The sequence below is a fragment of the Corvus cornix genome, chromosome 9, assembly GCF_000738735.6.
Source record: "Corvus cornix cornix isolate S_Up_H32 chromosome 9, ASM73873v5, whole genome shotgun sequence".
Lineage (NCBI taxonomy): Eukaryota > Metazoa > Chordata > Aves > Passeriformes > Corvidae > Corvus > Corvus cornix.
The window spans coordinates 24,118,022-24,137,339 of record NC_046339.1 but is presented as its reverse complement, the minus strand read 5'-3'; the positions used below and the strand labels follow the sequence as shown (position 1 = coordinate 24,137,339).

At 51.1% G+C, this 19,318-nt stretch overlaps 2 long non-coding RNA genes across 6 annotated transcripts in view; both read left to right on the top strand.

The window, feature by feature from the left end:
• The window catches only part of LOC104696705, a 34,700-nt gene that overhangs the window by 6,122 nt on the left and 9,260 nt on the right, over nucleotides 1-19,318 (top strand). For 3 of the 5 annotated variants that reach the window (XR_753079.4, XR_005602664.1, XR_753076.4), the window contains one exon: nucleotides 11,558-12,692. The exons of 1 other annotated variant lie outside the window; for it this stretch is intronic. This is a non-coding gene — a long non-coding RNA (uncharacterized LOC104696705). Of the gene's footprint in view, nucleotides 1-11,557; nucleotides 12,693-19,318 lie in introns of those variants that run through there. One more of the 5 variants, XR_005602663.1, reaches the window with a different exon arrangement.
• LOC104696704 lies at nucleotides 13,736-16,997 on the top strand. The gene is made up of 2 exons (XR_753075.3): nucleotides 13,736-14,029; nucleotides 16,071-16,997. It is a non-coding gene; the product is annotated as an uncharacterized LOC104696704 (long non-coding RNA).

Genomic DNA, 19,318 nt, shown 5'->3' with positions numbered 1-19,318 from the left:
CTGCCCTGGCGCGTCCTGAGCCGGACGCCGTCGCTGTCAGGAATTTTCTGCCAGCTCTTTGCTGTCAATATTTTTGGCTGTGGCTCTGTGTCATTGGTGTCTGGATTAAGCTCCCCTGTGACACCCCGAGGGCGAGATGAGATGTGTTACTGCACCAGGGGTCAGCCTTGGTCCTGTCAGGGAGGTTCCTGAGGGCTGGAGAAGGTCCAGCCCATGGGTTTGTCTGGGACAGTTCTTGCTACAAATCCACATCCTCTGATTTTTGAGCCGTCCTAGGAGACTGCTTCACCTTTTTCAGGATGATTTAAGAGGATGTGCTGTTCAGGATTCCCACTTGAGTGTTATTTATTAGTTCTGTAGTATCTTCCAGGCTGCTTTCTTCGGTCTAGTGTTGATTCCTTGGGGACAAAGGAAACAAAGGCAGGAAAAAGCTCACAGGAGGGATGAAACAGGAGCCTGACTGATATCTCCTCTCTCTCTCCACGGTGTTTTTTCACAGATCAAAAATCAATTAAGGGCGAATTTCACTGGGAACTCTTTAAACAATGTGATATTTCATTAGAGATCATTGAAGGCTCTTTAACATTTGCAGTCCAGGTGTGAATTACAAAATTAGCTGGATTCCTTTAATGATTTCCTCCCAGGTAATGTTCCTCCAAGAACCCTGTGCCTGGAGCCAGCTGTGCAGCTGCTGCTGGAGAAGGGGTGTTCATTGTCTCCCCCCCCATCCTGATGGAGACACGAGACTGAAGGAATGGCTTTGATTGGGACAGCAGCCTGGCTGGGCACAGGGCTGTGGCCTGGGATGTGAGAACTGAAGGAAATAAGAGCGGAATGTTGTAGGAGAGGTAGAGAGGGGCTTTGAGATGAGCAGATTTGGGGTTTTTCCCCAATCCCTTCTTGAGCTGTTACCAGCACAAGCTTGTGCCTTTGTGAGACTTCCCTAGGGCTTTCCAGCTCCTTCCCTTGCTCCTGGATCTGTCCCTGCTGCCATCTGAACCCCGTAACACTGAGACAGAAGCACTCTGGAGGTGCCAGTGCGTTTTCACTGGCATCTGGATCCCTTGGGACATGTCACTCCTTCCAAACCTCCTGAAGGCATGAAGAGCTGAGCAGTGTGACTTCCTCTGCTCCACTGTGACATCATTAATCCTGCCTGGAACTTGCCCTTTTCAGTGCCCATTCCCTCCCTCGTCCATCTTGCCTTCCTCACAGCCCGGTTATTGATCCTTATTTGGGGCTCATCTGTCTTAGTGAGCTCGGGGAGCCACCCCCAGCAGGGAGAGGAGCACCTTTCGTTGCTTCCAGGGTGCTGTAGTTGGGTGGGAGGGAAATGGGTGAGTTTTGGGATGCATCACTGCAGGTTTGATCCAGCGGTTGCATTTCCCACCTGAGCACCTGCTTTCCTTGGAGATGCTGCCTTTCCCTGTTAAGTTTTCCTTTCCTCTTGTCCTAAAACCATCACAGCTGCAACAGCCCCGTTACAGCAGCTCAGCCTCTCCTCCCTCTCCCTTGCAGTCAGTAACACCAGGATTAGTCCTCAGGGCCGCCTGTAGAACCATGTACATCCCCGTTTGTCCTACTCTGCCCCCTTCCCCTATTTCTTGTCCCCTCCCCTCAGTCTTCCCTGCATTTTTCTCTCTCTGCACAGCTCTGCCCTGCCCCAGGAGAGTGTGGAGGGCCCCTTTGCTCGCTGCAGTGAGGACCCAGGAAGGGCAGCTGATAAAACCCCACCCTCTGCACAGACCCACTGGCCGTAATTGCTTTCCTGGAGAACAGCAGGGAGAGGCAAACAGTTCTGATCCTTTCCTTGAATACTCTCTTGGGCCCTAATTATTTTCAGCTTAGGATATTTTCTGTGTCTGGGAAGGCTCGTCTGTCTAATAATCCTTACTGGATTTCACTCCCAAGTACTTGCCCAGCCCTGCCTTGAGCCCCCTGCAAACTTTCCACACCCCCTTTGCTCACAACCATCTTCCCTGATTTGCTGTGGATCTCTTTGATTGCTTGCCTCTAATGCACCTTGTTCTGGGGCTGCACAAGGTGGTTAAGGAGCAATTTTGTACCTGAAGGGAGGCTGTGGCAAGGGGAGGTCGGGCTCTGCTCTCAGGCAGTGACAGGAAAAGAGGAAATGGCCTTGAGCTGTGCCAGGTTGGACATTAGGAGGAATTTCTTCATGGAAAAGGTTGTTAAATGCTGGAAAGGGCTGCCCAGGGATGTTTGGAGTCCCCATCCCTGGAGGTGTCCAAGGAAGGGCTGGACATGGCACTCAGAGCTCTGGGCTGGTGACAAGGTGGGGATCAGTCACAGGCTGGACTCCATGGGCTGGGAGGGCTTTTCCAAACTTGATGATCCCAGGATTCTGTGATCCTCCTCCACTCCTCCAGTGACTCAAGGTTTTTGAATCCCCGTCACCTGCCTCTTTTCTAGGCTGCAGCATCCCAACCCATTGGGTGGCTCTTTGTGGAAAAGCCATTCCAGACCTCATAAAGTTCTTGCTGTCCTTCCAGGAACCTTTCCTGCTGTATTCCTCCTGCTTGGCACCACTGGAGCCATGCAGGGACACATCCACATAGCTCACCTGCAGAGTTTTGGGGTACTTTGTGTCGCCTGAATGAGTGTGTATGTTTTGGAGCAGCTGGCCCCTCCTTGCGAAGGTTTTTATTACATGAACCTTTCCAGCAAAATGCCAATTATTATGGATCCTGAAAGAGCACTCTCTGCAGCTTCCAATTACGATCCTGGCTGCATCTGACTTGAATGGTGTTTACTGTTTAGGGTGCATTTGAAAATGCATTTTGGGAGGCGTCTTTCATTTCATGTGTGGGGGCTAACATTATCCCTAATGTTGGAGGAAATTACAAATGCTTCCTGCCTAGAAGCAATGAGTTGAAATGAAAATATGCTGTGTGCTGCTCCATGGCAGCGCCACCAAAACGTCTGCATGTGGTGCCAGGTGCTGCTCTGTGAGTTCAGCTGTGCCCAGAATGACCTGGTGTATCTTTGGTGGCCTTTGAGACGGGAGAGCTGAGTGACCAGGCTGGGTCTGCTCTGGGCAATCTCCTGAAACTGCTCAGCACATCCAATGTTTACACAGATAATTTAGCTCAGATGGGCTGGTGAGGTCACATGGGCAGAGCTGTGCCCAGCTCTGGCCCCTCAGTGCAAGAGAGACATTGAGGGGCTGGAGCATGTCCAGGAAAGGGAACGGAGCTGGGGAAGGGGCTGGAGCCCCAGGAGTGGCCGAGGGAGCTGGGAAAGGGGCTCAGGCTGGAGAAAAGGAGGCTCAGGGGGGACCTTGTGGCTCTGCACAAGTCCCTGACAGGAGGGAGCAGCTGGGGTGGTCGGGCGCTGCTCCCAGGGAACAGGGACAGGAGGAGAGGGAACGGCCTCAGGCTGGGCCAGGGGAGGCTCAGAGTGGACAGCAGCAGGAATTTCCTCATGGAAAGGGTGCTCAGGCCTTGGCAGGAGCTGCCCAGGGAGGTTTGGAGTGCCCATCCCTGGAGGTATCCAGGGAATGCCTGGACGTGGCACTCAGAGCTCTGGGCTGGGGACAAGGTGGGGATTGGGCACAGCTTGGACTCGATGGCCTTGGAGGGTTTTTCCAAGCTTAATAATTCCACGATGTGCCATTTATTCTCTTCATCTCTTGGAAGCCCAACAAAGTTAAGGGGTAAAGGCTCAGGAGGATTTGGTTTTGGGAGCTGTGGTTTCATGACTTGGGAACCTCTGGTTAAGCCTCTCACGAGCTCTGGGTTCAGGTCAGCTGCTGCAATGTTGGCCCACCTCTGCCCAGTTATCCCAATCTCATGGAATAGTTGATACTGGCTGAGGAAAAGGAGTCAGCCCAACATAAAACCTGTCCTGACACGGTCTGAGCAGATGTGGGCCAGCAGTGAGAGCCTGAACTGGGCCGGTGCCTCGTGTCCTATACAAGGGGCACTGGGGCAGAACTGAATGTTCCATCCAGGATGCCTGTGAGTGCTTCCCGTGCCTGTGTTTGTATTTACAGCCTCCTGATGGGAACGTGCACAGCGAGACAAAAACCTGCTCTAGTGGATTCCAGCATTAAGTCAAGAGACTATTGGATTTTTTCAAGGGCTCGCACAACCCTCCTAAAAACCAGGTTGTTACGTGTTAGTTTGGAGCCCTTTTGTTCAGCCTCAGGTGTGTTTATTCCTTCAGGGTATTTACTGAAAGGACAAGAAGAAAATGATTCAAGGTGGCATCATGCAAAAAATTCCGTGTTCGCCACAAGAGTGCTACATTTTGGCTTTTCCTCTGGCAGGAGTGGGATACCTTGCCCCTCTTTTGAGTCAAGTGTCAGATTAAAATAGCAGGAAGTGGAAGAACAACCCCTCCAAATCAAAATCACACTGGAAGAAAACACTGCAGTGCACAATTGTCCTTCCCTGTGTGTGGGAGAGGTGGTAAGAGAAGGCACCATGTGTGACACGTTAGTTGTGTTCTTTGATGCTCTCATGGCATCCGTGAGGATGAAGAGACACAGAAACACGAGCAGAACTTTAAATAATTGCTGTAATTGAACACACTCGTCCATTTCAGTTGTACCTGCTTATGCAGCAACAGTATTTTCTTTTTTTTCTTCTCCCTTTATTTGTTTGGGTTTTTTTTTTCTTTTTTTTTTTCTTTGTTTTGAGGTTCTTTTTAAGGGGTCCAAGTAAAGGATTTTAATGAATCTCTGGGAAGTATCCCTTGGTTCGTAATTCTGAATCCTGAAAGCTGCTTGGCTGGGAAACTCCAGAAACCCTTACATTTATTTGAAATCTCTGTCCTGGAGTCTTGCCTTGGTATGGGTGATGCATTTTAGCTGAGGGGAGGCAGAACAAGAAGAGCTGACCACGAGTTTTGCACGAGGGATTTCGCCGGCAGAGATTTAATCAGGGGAATTCAATATTTTTTATCCAAGGTACTGTTATCCGTACACCACTTCTCAAAACCTGCATCTTCCTGCAAGCATCTCGCCGTGCTTGTAGGCCTGTCGAGAGGTTTGATTTTTGCCTGGAAAGGGAAGGCAGAGTTAGGGTTGTTTATGATGTTTAACTCCGGCTGCAGCAGCTCATTTGTTGCCTTGACTTGTTCAGGGGGTTTTCAGCACCAGCTCATTACTGAATCTTCTGCTTTTCTACGTGTGCTCCTCTTCCAAGGGGCTCTTTTAGGCAGGTAGAGGCATTTCTGCTGCATTCATCTGGGCCCTGATAGGCTGGGAGAGCTGGGGATGCTCTGCCTGGAAAAGAGAAGGCTCCAAGGAGAGCTGGGAGACAATTCCCGGGCCCAAAGGAGCTCCAAGAGAGCTGGAGAGGGACTTGGGATGAGGGATGGAGGGACAGAACACAGGGAATGGCTTCCAGAGAGTAGATTTAGATGGGATATTGGAAGGAATCCTCCCCTGTGAGGGTGGGCAGGCCCTGGCACAGGGTGCCCAGAGAAGCTGTGGCTGCTCCTGGATCCCTGGCAGTGTCCAAGGCCAGGTTGGACGGGGCTTGGAGCACCCTGGGACAGTGGAAGGTGTCCCTGCCCATGGCAGGGGTGGGAATGGGATGAGTTTAAGGTCCCTTCCAACCCAAACCATTCTGGGATTCTGTGTGTACGTGAACCAAAATTCTGCTCCTTTTCACCCCAAAGCAACCAACACGTTAAAGCTCTCACAAGTGCAGCCATTTGTGATTAAAACAAGCTGCAATAGAGAGCCTGTGGATGTGATTAAAAACATTGCATCAGATGCCACATTTGGCTGCACCATCCTAGTCCTGAACCTCCACACTTGGGAGAGGGGAGAGCCTTGGTCGGGTGCTCCCCGTGATGGGCTGAGCAATGGGATGTGCAGCCAGCACCAGCATCCAGGATCTGGAATGCCCTGCTCAGTCCTCAGGGATGGCATTTGTTGCTCAGTTCAGGCCTTGCTTCCCTCCTGCTTGTTTAAATGTGGATAATCTCCCTGGTACAGTGGGTATTTGTTGTTGGACTCAGCCAAAGCTCCGGCAAAGCTCGGGGTGAAGGCAGGAGCAGCTGCTGAGTGGTTCCTCTGATGGATTAGCTCAGCCCCCCCCGCCTCGTGCTTCTGTGCCCACTCACTCCTTCCTCTCCCTTCACTGCCATTCCTTTGCTGTGTTTATTCCCTTTCCTTTTCTCTTCTCTGTTCCTGGCACCCACCACCCCGACTGCAGAGCCACCATGGGACGTGTCCCTGCCCAAACACTGGGGGCATCTGGCACCGGCTGGGAGAGATGCAACCAACAAAATGCGGGTTATTTTTTATTCCAGGCTTTTGACAGCCAACCTGGATGACTGCCAGCTAGGAATTCCTGCTCCTCCTTCCCTTCCTTTAGGTGAAGGGGACAGGTGAGGCTCTGCAGGTTATCCTTGGCTTGCCTGGAGGTTGTAGGGAGCTCCTTGGAGCAATCCCATGAAAGCAGGTGGCTTGTGTGAATCCTGCCTGCTGAGCCCTTCCCTGTGCAGGGCCTGAGCAGCACAGGCTGAGAGGGAAGGGCTGCAGCAGGAGCCTGCTGGGATGGGATGCCACATGTCCACGCTGATATTCCCACCCACCTTTCTGGGCTCTGGTCAGGTGAACACGTTAAACACGAGCACAGGCGCCTTTCTAAGAGGCCTCAGCACCTCAGGCTTTTTTCAGCCATGCAGGTGAGTGAAAGCTTCCCTCCCTCGCCGGTTCTCCACAGGGACCAGCTGCCAGGGAGTTTCCAGGCGAGCGCAGTTCAGGCAGGGCTGGGGCTGGAGTACAGAGCTGCCCCTTCCCTTTTGTCCCCCTTCCCCTCCCGCCCTTCCTTTTGCTTCTCTCCCCGCTCCTTCTTTTCCTTTTGGGAAGAAATGCTTTGTTTTGAGGCTGTGAATGCTCAGACGTGCTCCCCTGAGCAGGAGAGGTGTCTCCCAGACTCCCAAGTGGCTCTGGAGAGGCACATGGGCTGGAAAGCGGGTGCAATTCCCAGCTCCTCCAGCCCTCCGGGAAAGGCTGGAAAGCGGGTGCAATTCCCAGCTTCTCCAGCCCTCCGGGAAAAGCTGAAACCGGGTGCAATTCCCAGCTCCTCCAGCCCTCCGGGAAAGGCTGGAAAGCGGGTGCAATTCCCAGCTTCTCCAGCCCTCCGGGAAAAGCTGGAAAGCGGGTGCAATTCCCAACTCCTCCAGCCTCTGCCTCACCATCCCTTTGCATCATCTTTGATTCCTCGTTTGAAGACGGTCTCTGGTGCTGTACGCAAAACAGGGTGGGTTGCTTTAGTCTGGCCTCTGCCATTGGTGCCCAGAGGCATCAAACCTGTACATTGACCATTGGTATCATTTGGGGAAGCTTTTAGCACCGGGCTGGGCTTTGCTGGTGCCCCGGACTGGTTGTTCCTCTTTCAGACTTCCTTCTCAACACAGTCTGAATGGAAATACGTCCTCAGAGCATCCCCAGTTTTGGTAGCACTCCTAACATTCCCTGCTCCTCCTTCTGCCAGGGCTGTAGTGATGGCTGAGGTGATGGCATTCTGTGTCCTGCCGTAGAGCAACCCCTTTCCAGACACCTGTGGCTTCAGGGTTTTTCTGGGACACAGGAAATACCCACCCCCTGACAGTCTCGAGGGGTTGAACTGGATAAAAACTCACCACAGGTTTCAGATTTTGGGCTCCAACTCTCGTATCTCTACTGAGATGCCCTCCACACTTCTTAGGTCCCAAAGTCATCGGATTTATCCAGATTTTTGGAATGTACCATGCAGCCACAGCAGTGCTGTCAGCACTAGCTCAGGCCTCCAGGTCCCACAGCTCCAGCTCTGCCCAGAGAGAAGTTGCTCCCTGTTCCTAATGTCACCTGCCAGTTTGCTTCTCTGAGCTCCTGGGGACCAAGTGTGGTTTCCTGTGCCTCCAGCCCAGCACAAACGGTCGAGGGAGGAAGAGGAAAGAGGAATGACAGATGGAGAGATGTCTCTGAGCTGTGAGAGAGCCAGCAGTTCCTTACTGATCAGCTCCGAAGGTGTTTGGGAGCAGCTTTTGGCCAGGGGGCTCTGCTCCAGGGCAGGTGCTGAGTGAGCACTTGCGCCAGGAAAATGGGATTTTCCTGGGGACGAGGACGAGGGCAGATCCCACCCCAGCTTTGCTGTCTCTGAGGAAAAGGGGAGGATTTCACTCAGCCTGGTGCTGACAGCGTGTTATTAACGGAGTGAGAGGGGCTGAGGGAAGCCTGGGCCGGGCTGTGGTGAAGAACGACAGCAGCAGCTCAGAGCTGTAAGGTTGAGCTTATTCTGGGCACTTAACCCCTCACTGCACCAAATTCACTGAGGGCTGGGCTGGGGCAAACTGGGACGGCGCTGCCCACCATTGGAAACCACCCCCAGGTCCACAGGGAAGCACAGAAAGGCTTCCAGCTGCTCCTTCCAGCCGGAAGCTCCTTCCAGCTGGCAAAATTCATGGCTGGGGAGGTCAGGGAGCCAAATGCCAGCAATGGGCTGCATAAAGGGCTGGCTGATTTTATGGCCAATAATAACATTTGTAGTTATACAAGCCACACTAAGATAGCGCTAATCAATTCTCATGCTGCAGGTCAGCAGCTGATTGCTGCAGGGGTCAGCAAGGAATTATTTCCTTGCCATTTACAGCTTTATTTAATTGGCCAGATGCATTAAGAGCCTTTTAATTATTTTTTTCCTCCTCTATCCTCTGAAGCATATGGAATTAAGCACTTCCAGGGACAAGGCTCTGCGCTGGTAGGGCACCCCTGCCTTGCTTGGGAGGCCAAATCATGATCCCTCTTGAGGGTGGGGTGTTTGCTGGAAGTTAGCAGGGTGGGTTTATTGCAGGAGGGGATATTTCAGCAGTGCTTCCTGGTAGCTCAGAGGAAAATCCATTTGGCTCTTCAAATCCAATCCTGCGAGCAGGATCTGCTCTGAGTTTGAGTCCAGAGCTGGATGGGAATTTTCCACTGCTGTGCTCACTACACAGGCATAGCAATTTCTGTAATTGTTGATTTTAGCTTCACTTTCAAAACCACAACAAAACCACTGGGAAAAATCCAAACTGAAGAGCTTTGTTTTGAGTGGAGTGGAATTCTTTGCTTTAAATGAAAGCTGCAGTTTGGAGCCAGTGCAGCACTGAAGGGTTTCTGCCAGGGCCGGTTTGGGGGAGAAGCCTGGAGATGCTCTGTGCCCTGGCATGGACTGTCCTCTTTGCAGGGATTTGTCCAGAAGCACTGTTCCCTTTCATCAGGAGAGAAAACAGATTGCATCCATTTCAATGAAAAATGCCTTTTCCTCTGCAGAGAAAACCTGCAAAAGAATTTTTCATTTCAGCTGCTTTCCACTGAAAAACTGCTTTTTTTTTTTTTTTTTTCCAGGGAGGATTTTTAAACTTTAATTTTCTCATTTGATTTAAAAAAAAAAAAAGAAAAGAAAAGAAAAAGGCAGCAAATCTGGGCTGTTTAAAATATTCTCTTTAAATTAGAAGCTGCAGTTGCTGTGTGGGATTTTCAGATGAGCTGAAGTTTGCCCTGGTTTGGATTGGAGCACCATAATCCTTGGATCAAATTTCTTCTCTGTTGGTTTATTTTTATTTTTTTTTTTACGGTGTGTTTTACAGATTTTAGGAATTGCTGACCTTTTGTCTGACTTTTGAGAGAGAAAGACATAAAAGCTCTTCCCCACTCTTGCAGGACAGCAATTCTATTTTAATTTTAGTCCCTGTTTTAACTGGACACATTTAGCAGGAAGGAAAGCTCTGAGAGGGAGTAGGCCGGCACTGCCATGTGTGTCTGATCCTGCATTATTTACTGCAATATCCCTGATTTCCAGCCACTTTTGGCTTCTCTTTCTGCCTTCTAGAGGCTCTCTGCATATCCAGAAGGATTGTCCCTCTCCTGCTCTCAAGATGAGCTTGATGGTGGGAAAGGCAACCTCACCCCTGTCCTCGAGCTGGAGTAGCGATGAGGTGCCTAATGAGGTGATTAGAATGATTAGGATAATGAGGCAGTGATGTGAGATCCTGTGTTGTCCCCCTGGCACTTCGACCAAGGCACAGGAGACTGGAGGATGCAGCCAGGTAGGAGAGAGGAGGGTGGGAGCCCAGGCTGTGGTGCTGAGGAAGATCCTACCCAGAGCAGGGTTTGGGATCCTCTCGAGGCAGTGCCACCTTGTGCAGGTCATTGCTTTCATTCTGGCGGCAGTGACAGAAACTCAGCTTATCCCTGTTCCTTCAAATCCTGCCCTGACAGCGAGGACTGGGGTCTTGTGGGGAGTCAGACCCTTCCTGCAAGCCGGACTGGCTGAGGAGTCTCCGTCTCAGATCTGCCACGTGGAAAAATCCATGTGCAGGGATGGAAAGGTCCAATGAACTCTGCACAAACTCCACCCCGAGGGCACAATCGATATTTATTGCACTTGGTGTGTCTCTGCCCAGGGTTTGCCTCTGGCCAGGATGGAAAGGGTTGCAGGCAGCTCGAAGCAGACAAGATTTTAACAGGCAGGAGAGCATTCCAAGGGCATTGTCCTGGCTGAAGGCAAGACCCTGCTGGGCTGCTCCGCTCCAGCGCCTCGCAGGGAGACGTGTCCTTCTGTCCTGGCTTCTGTCTCCACGTGTCCCAGCACATCAGGACTCTCTGGCACTTATTGTCACTTCTTATCTCCGAGGGGGGCTGCTTCTTCCCCCCATGCTCACAGCAGGGGTTGGATTTGGAAGCAGAATTCCCAGGAAGCGGTGACACTCACAAGGTCGAGCTGTCACCCTGTGGCTGGCAGAGCTGCTGGGCTGTGTCTCCATCCACAGCACTCACACCCCTCCTTTTCACCTCTTAAGAGGCAGCAGTAAATTAATTGAAGATTATTAATTAGATTAGTTGTAAAACTTCCATGAATCGCCGCCTTCCATATCCCAGTCTATAATTGTTTGCCTTCCATGACCAATTAGATAGGGCCAGTTAAGGTTTTATCCTTTTTCAATATCAAGAAATCATTATTGTCATTGCTTGAACACAGACTGGGCAGGGCGGGGTTCACCTGCTACAACCTGGACTTAGGAAAAGGGCCCCAGGAAAATGGTTAATGAATTCCTCCAGCTGGGCTTTGCTGAGCACAGAGGGCTTTAGGGCTGCATTCATTTTCTTCCTGGCCAAAACCTGCTGCAAAAAGCTTTGCTGAACCTGTGGGCTGGGGGGATCTTGGCTGGGTTTCATCAGTACCCTCAGCTCTGCCCTGATTTTGAATCGAATATTCAAGTTACAGCTGAGTTCAGTAGAGCTGGCTAAATGGGGCTAGGAGGGAGGGAGATTCAAACCTGTTCTCCCAGCTGGGAAAAAAAAAATAACCTGAAACTTTAAAAATGCAAGTCAGTTCTTCATTTTGATGCTGCATAACTGTCTGTGTGGATGGGAGAAGCAACAGGACTGTAATTGCAGACAAAATCTCTATTTCCTATAATTGTTCCCGTAACTTGATTTACTTTGGAAATACTCGGTGGATGCTTTCCTTATTTACTGTCTCTCCTCACTGCTATCACTTTCCCTGCCTTGACTGATGAAGCACATTCATAATTTCTCTCCATTTGGTGTGGACAGATCCAGTTGGGCTCAGCGGCAGCTTGTGCAGATAAGGAGCTTCTGGCAAAATGGTTAATATCAATCTAGAACTGAATGAGTGATTTACGACGAAGGCACTGTGTGAAACCAAAGACGCACCAGATGAATCTGGGACTTCAAGAGCACGGAGAAAAATCTGAGCAGGGTGAAGCTCTTCTGTAGGTAGGAAAAGGCAGATGTTGGGGAGATGGGAGAAGCCCATGGGAGTGTGTCTTTCCTTGGTCTTTAGACCCTCAAGGCTCTGGTGAAATACATGCAGGTCAGCTTCCAAGTGGCTTAAGGGCTTTGCTTCGCCATCCAGGCTTAACGAAGGTGGCACATGGGGTACAGCAATACCCCCAGCACCCCAACAGACACACACACACGTGTTTGATCTGTTGGGGTGGCAGGGGATGCAGCCCGATCTCCACGGCATCCTGAGCGGATGCTCCTACCCGGCTCTCCTCAGCATCGCTGTTCCTGCCTTCCACGCTGTCAGCTTTCTGCACACCTCAGGACCTTTAAGCCCGGAGTTGTTCCTCCCACCTCCCACTGCTGGAGGCAGGCACAAAGCCTTGCTGGCTTTCCACTCAGGTGTGCTCTTTGCTCAGCTGGTTCTCCTCTTCTTTCCCACCTATTTCCTTAGAATTTCTTCTTCCCACAGAGCTTGGACACCTGGGCTCAGCTACAGCTCAGAGCTCCTGTCCTCCCTCGTCCACGTGTGCTGAGGAGGAAAGGAGGCTGTAACAGCTGCTTTAATTTGCTCAGGTCTCCCTTCAGCTGCTGCCTCACAGCTCCAAGGGCTCCCTCCTCAATCCAAACTAACCGCTTTTTGGCCACGACTCCAGATCTATTCCAGATCTTATTTCCCATGTGCTCTGTGTAATGCTTTGTCTCTGGACAATTTTTCCTTTTAATTTTGCAGTGAAAATTACCCAGGCTGGCTGAAAGAAGTGTTTCAGAGCTGACTTGCTGATAGCAAGCCAGAGCTGAGGGCTGCCTTATAGAGACGTTTTCTTCAGGAATAATCAGCCCGTCTCGGAGGAGGGTCGCAGATGAGAGCTATCAACGGAGGGGTTTATGGAACACAAGGCTTGCACTCCAATTTCAATGCAGATAAAAACTGCCAAGTGAAGTGGATCCTTCCCTCGTCACTTCGGCAGAGAGAGATTTTATTAACACCAATCGCATGGAAACAGGGGGCGGCCACAGTGCCCCCACGGAGATAAAAAGACATTAATGCACTTAGGCTGTGACAGCAGAGAGCAGCTGGGTTTGGTTTATGTTCCTCTGGACTCCAGGGGGACTTTGGGGCTGAGTTCAATGGCTGATCCCTCCAGCAGAAATACTGGGTGGAAAGGCTGGGAAGGAGCAGGAGCAGCCCGGGAGGATGCAGAGTGTGGGTGGCAAGGTCTTGAGTGGCCCCAGCTCTGCAACAGTGTGGGTAAGGTGTGAGACCTCAGGATCGCTGGAAATGGGATGTTGAGTCTGAGGATGGACAGGTGATCACGGGGAAATCCTGCCCAGATGCTGTGGTGGCTGGGTGCTGTCATCCCAAAGCCTTGGAAGTGTGTGTGGGGCTGTTCCTACTGCTCACCCACCAGAGCTCCAGTCACGGCCACGGGTTGTGTATCCTGGTTTTCTCTTTCCAACAGAGCCATTTGCACTGTCTCACATTACTGCTGGACCTGGAGCTGAGCTTTAGCCTGACCCACACAATGGGTATGGGAAGCTTTGGGAAAGGATTGTCCTTGATGTGGGACACACATCCGCATCCCGCTCTGGAGTCCTGCAGCCATTGCAATTCCTCTCACAAGATCCCTGAGCAGGAGAAGGACTGTGGCCCATTTCCAAGGACTGTGGCCCATTTCCCAGCCCCGTGCCCCGGTCCTCCACAGGGTGTGGTGCTGCTGAGGCTTCCCATTGCCAGCTCAATCCCAAGCTCCCCTCATTCCATGAGCCAGGGTTGTTGGAAAGGCCGGGATTTTAAAGCCCCGCTGCATGCACCGCTCCCTCCTGGCACAGCCAGCTCCGGTGGTGGATGGAGGGAGGGATGGATGGGTGGATGGATGGGTGGATGGATGGATGGATGGATGGATGGATGGAGGGATGGATGGATGGATGGATGGGTGGGTGGATGGATGGGTGGATGGAGGGATGGGTGGATGGATGGGTGGGTGGATGGATGGATGGATGGATGGAGCTCCCAGTCCTGGGCAGGAATTGGACAACACCCTGGGTGGCTGCCTGATCGATCAGCACATCTCCTTCAATCAAACAGACTATCCCGACGAGCCTACCGCCAGTTCCTGGCACTTTGGAGCTCCCCGATCCTGCTGATGGGGGTGGGAGCCGCTGCTGGAAAAGCTTTCTCCTTCTTGGTCATCTAATTTGGAGCTTTCCAATAAATAGGCTGCTCGACATTTTTTGATATAAAGGTCAACCTCCTCTGGTAGACTTGAGGATTGTAAGGTAAGTGGAGGAAATGGCACGGGTAGGCTGATTTGATAATGATCCTAATCCTGTGTCTCATCTCTGATAATGATGGCAACCCCATCAATGTATGCTCATATCACTGCAAATGGGGCTCGGATCATTTTTGGCAGAACTGATGCCTCTTATCACAGAGCGGCTTTGCTGGAGACTTGAACTTGTGTGAGAGCTGCCACACAGAATGCAGAAAAGGAAGCTTAAATTGTTTTCAGGAAAAAAATCAATCAGAGCAAGTGTTTTTGGCTAAATAAGGTCTCAGTCTCCTGAGTCAGCTTTCCCAAAGCTGTTGGTGTTTGCTGATGAATTATTGTGGGGGTGAGCACACAGCTGACACACCAGCCAAAGTGCAGTTATGGGTGGAGACTCATTTCAGAAAACACCTTTAAATTCCACAAATCCTTTTAGTCAGGCAGACGAGGACAAGGACTGCCCTTTTTTTCTGGTGCTACTGAGGAAGCTGTGGGGTTTGGGAAGCTCTGTGCTTTGGGAAAGGTGAGAAGTGGTTTAGCACAGGGATTCCCTGCATCCTTCCAGGCTGTGGAGAACAGATTTTGAAGCACCTTCCATACTGTGCATGTTGGAGATGTTTTCTGGCCATTGTGTGGCTTTTTAGAAGTGCTGAAGGGAGAGCAGAAGGAGGTTTGGGAGGGAGTTCTGCCTCTGTAGACCCTGGCAGTGCTATGTCAGTGGTCTTTGTGCAGCACACACAGGGCTGATGTCCAGAGAGAAGTCCAGATCCACAGTACACTTGGAATTCCATGGAGGACTCTCACAGCAGAACTCTGCAGCATCCAAGGCTGTCTGGGGAGATCAGAGCTGCCAGGGCCTGGTTTCCAGCGTGCCCTTTTGCTTTGCTGTCTCTTGTGAATGCCACTTAAAGTTTTCCCAAGTTCGGGGGAAGTTCATTACATGCTCCTCTTTTCCTGAAGGACCCCAATTCCTGGATAACATTTTGCTCCCAGATTTCTGGTTTCTAATCTGCTATATGGCCCCAACCCTCAGGGAGCCACAGACCCACGGAACTTGGATTTCTCTTGTCCCCTTGAAATGCCTGGTTGTTTTTTGACTCCGGAGCTCTCCGTGTGACATTCTCCTGACAAGGCTCACGTGGGGCTGCTTTCCCCTCGGCACAACTTGTCTCTGGGGGTTGTCACACACCTCCCACGGTCCCACAGCCTTTTTCTCTTTGGCCTCTGAGCTCCGGCAGGCCTGTGCTGAGAGCCGATTGCCATCTCTCCTCAGGTGGATCACTTATTGCTGTGTAACTGGCTCAAGCCATGGGGCTGGAGATGTTGGATTCCTTCGATAAGGTGCCAGTGTGACACTCTGATATCCGAGCCAAAGCACTGAGTAAATGCCTTTCCCATCTCCCACCATGGTAGACTCCCAAATCCCAGTAGAAGCAGCTTCCAGCTATTACTCAGCTGTTTGCCAGCAGGAATTATCTGCCCCAGCAGGAGATAGTTTGTGTTCTGTGTTTGTTAGGCTCCTGCTATCGCTCGCTCCCGGCAGAGAGAGGCATAAAACTCCTTCCAGGTGGCATTTGCAGAAAAAAATCAATTGTTTATCAACATCCCGGCAATCAATAAATGCAGTGATAGGTGCAACTGTCTCTATTGGAGCTGAACCTTGATTGCTGAGAGGCCAGATTCGATGCTAAATCCACCCGGGGCCTGACTCTGGGCTGCAGCTGTGGGGCCAAGGCCTGGGGCCAGATCCTTGGGGAGTTTCCTGGTGCTGTGCTGAGCCCTTCCCCTCCTCGGGATGCTGGTGCTGCTTGCTCTGCACTCATTCTGCTGCTGGAGAGCGCTCTGGAGCGGTTCATGCACGTGTGGTCCCTCAGAGGCAGGAAAGGCCCGCTCTCTGGGCGCTCCTACCCCAAGTTTCAGCGAGGAGATGAACCACAGCACAAGGTGCTCACCCCAGAGGAATTCACCACTGTTTTGAAGGCTTAAGTGTCTGTTTGTCCACCTTCACCAAGCCTTTTTCTGAAGAACCCTGTATTATATTTTGTTCCCAGATTCTCTCAGCATCCGGCCTTGGTGCTGGAGAAGATGGGCCTGGAGGAAGATCTCTCACAGGGTTTAGGCGTTCCTGCTGTGCCTGGTGATAAACTTGCTTTCTGGTGAAAAGGCCAGCTTGGAGCAACCTGGTCTGGTGGCAGGTGTTCCTGCCTTTGGGAATTGGATGATCTTTAAGGACCTTTCCAACCCAAGCCTTTCCATGACTTTGTGGTGAGCGTCTCCAGACACCCATCTCCTTCCTTCTGTGCCACCCCTGCCCAGCTGGTGCCTTTCCCCAGGACGCCCGCAGCCTTTCCCTCTTGCTTGAAGCTGTTACTTTGATGCCTCATTAAATGAGACAGCTTAAAGATGTCCCTATCTGCAGAGCACTCCTGAGCCTGAGCTTTCCCAGAGCCAGAGTTCTTCCTGAGCCAGGCTCCAGGAGCATTTGGACAACGCTCTCAGGGACAGGATGGGATTGTTGGGGTATCTGTGCAGGGCCAGGAGCTGAGGGCTGGATAACGCTTGTGGGTCCCTTCCAACTCAGGAGTCTGACTCTGTGATCCAGATTTGAGGTGTCCATGTGGCCAAGGTATCCCATCACAAAGAAATATGGATAGGAATGGAAGAGTTAACGTCAGCAGCTCCCAGACACACTGGAGAGTTACATCACGTTGCTGTGGAAACTAACTTTGTGAAAGCACAGTGATGTATGGGAAAGCTTTGGGTCAGCGGGTAATAAATTCTGTTTAAAAAGTGATTTTTCCCCCCCATCTGCTGATGTAAACATCATTAAGAGAAATGATGGCTGAGAGATGGATTTCTTTTTATACCAATTTTCAGACAAAGAAAATAATTTTTTTTTTATAATAAAAAAGTTGCTGGAAATCAGAGAGTGCTATAAATAATGAAATAAAGAAAAAGCACCGGTGATGGAACAGAAATTTTCCCTGGTGATTGGTTTACAGCTCTCTGTGATTTAATGGGAACTTGCAGTTGCCTGTGGGAAGCTGCAGCAAAGCCCTGGATGGGCTCCGTAAGATGACACTTTTCAAATTGCACCATGAATCCCAAACTTGGATGGCTTGGGAGCATCCTCGTCCTGGAAGTCCTCTCTCTTCTGCATTTCCCACTGAGGGACAAGTTTCCAACCTGCCATGTTGTCATTGGGATTCTCGTGAAGGCGTGGGGGTTTTGGGTTTATTTTCCACCCTTTGGGATGCAGGAGGGTCTGAGGTGAGGCAGCAGAAGTTCCTCAGCTTACCCAGAGCAGTGTGACAGTCCCAGCCAACGGCAAGGGTGCCACTGGGAATGCAGACAAGGGTGTCACTGTGATGAATGGGGTAATTAATAAGCAATTAATGTGCTTCAGAGCATGGCTCCAGCTTTTCTCCCAGCCAGACACCCAGCACTGATCTGCTTTCTCTGGTGATCTGGGCTCGGAGCAGCTCGGAATGATGGAGATGATGCTTCCAGAGCTCTTCTTGATGCCGCCAGGATGCAGCTCTGCACTGGCACAGCAGGGAGTCTGCTTCAGAGGGAAGGAAATTCCAGGGTGGGTTTTTCACTAATTGATAGGATTTGAAAGGATTCTGTGGATTGTCCTTGAAATGAGTGCTCTGAAATGTCCTCCTTTGGCAGCTTCTCCATTCCCATCACAAACTCCCTGAAAGCTGGCCCAGGGGCAAATACCTCACCTGGCATCACAAATTCACGTTTCCCTGGCCTGCAGCGTTGTTCCCAGCTCATCCTTCTGCCTCTTTCCTCTCCTGGCTCAGCCTGGATTTTTCCATGCCCTCCAGCATTCCTTGTTAGCCCCACTACCCATCTCTACTGGGTGGGCTCTTCCAGTTACATCAGAGTCCACCAAGATGTTGTGCTGCTGTCTAGATGTGAGCAAGAACTGCATTTCCCATTACAGGGAAAAATTATGGAGTTTAATTTAAACATATTCTTTGTCCTGAGATGTCCCTGTGAAACCATTAAAAATTGTTTACACATTTTGAGTTGATTTTGGCATTTAAAGCAGTTGGCTTATAAGAGAAACTTCTAAGTGAAAAGATGTTTTAGAATTAATATCAAAGTATTTCATGCCCTCAAAATAATGAAACATGATGTTTTGATGTTGTCAAAACACTCGGGTAATTTTTTGTTTAGAAACAAGAACGTGTTGGCATTGACGTGCCCAGGTGAGTTGTTCCTTTTGCAGGAAATCAACATTCTGATGGAACATCCCGAGGGAGCTCAGGTAAGAGCAGCCAAACCTTGCTCACTTGTGTAATAACATCCCTTTCGCTCCTCAGCCTCAGGGCCTGTGCTCTAAGGGCAGTCCCAGGGGCTGGTAATTAATTGGCGTAGCTAATTCAGGGATGGAGAGGGAACATGACAGCAAAACAGGAAGAATCTGCAATGTGTGTGAGGGAGGGAGTAGCCATGGGTTGCTGAAGAACCCAAGCAGCTTAGAGGACATCACTGTTCTGATGAAATGTAATAAAAATAAATGGATGTGGTGAAAACGCTGAACAGGTCAGGAGGAGGCAGAAGGTTCCACAGCTCGGACACGGTGGGGGTAATTTTGCATTTTGTCACAGACTGATGGGAACGTGAGAGAAACGAAACCTCTGAGAAGCAAAGGAGAGGAGAAGGGATGTGTGAGATTGCAAGGACCTCATCCCTGATGGCATGCACACGTGTGTGTCAGAGAGCTGGGAGATTGGGATCGGGAGTGCGTTGGGGTGTCCCTGTCTATGACGGTGCATCTCTGGCAGCTGCCTGGGCTGCTCCCACAGCTGATCCTCGGCACTCCTACCCCTCCACAGAGGGATTCTGCCTCAGGAGAACGCTCCTCTCAGTGCTGGGCTGAGCTGGCTGCGGGTTGGGCACAGTCATGAGTGTGAAGGTGACTCAGGACCATGGTGCTGCTCTTGCACAGTGCTGGAGGCCCAGTCATGTCACTGTGTACTGCTCCTCCAAAATTTGTGTCAGCTGTGCTCTTTGCTGGCAGCAAACCCATGGCTTCCTTCCCAGATCATGGGGAAAAATCTCCAGCATCCCCTCAACTGGGAGCAGAGATTTCCCTGAAGAGCCCTGAGCAGAAGGACGTGTGGGGGTGGGGGATGAGGAGCTCAGCGTGACCCCACTGTGCTCACTGGGACCCAGAACCTCCCGAGCCCTGGGCTGAGCCCCAGCGTGGGCAGCAGGAAAGGGGTTGGGATTCTGCCCCTCTGCCCCACTCAGGTGAGACCCCACCTGCAGAGCTGCCCCA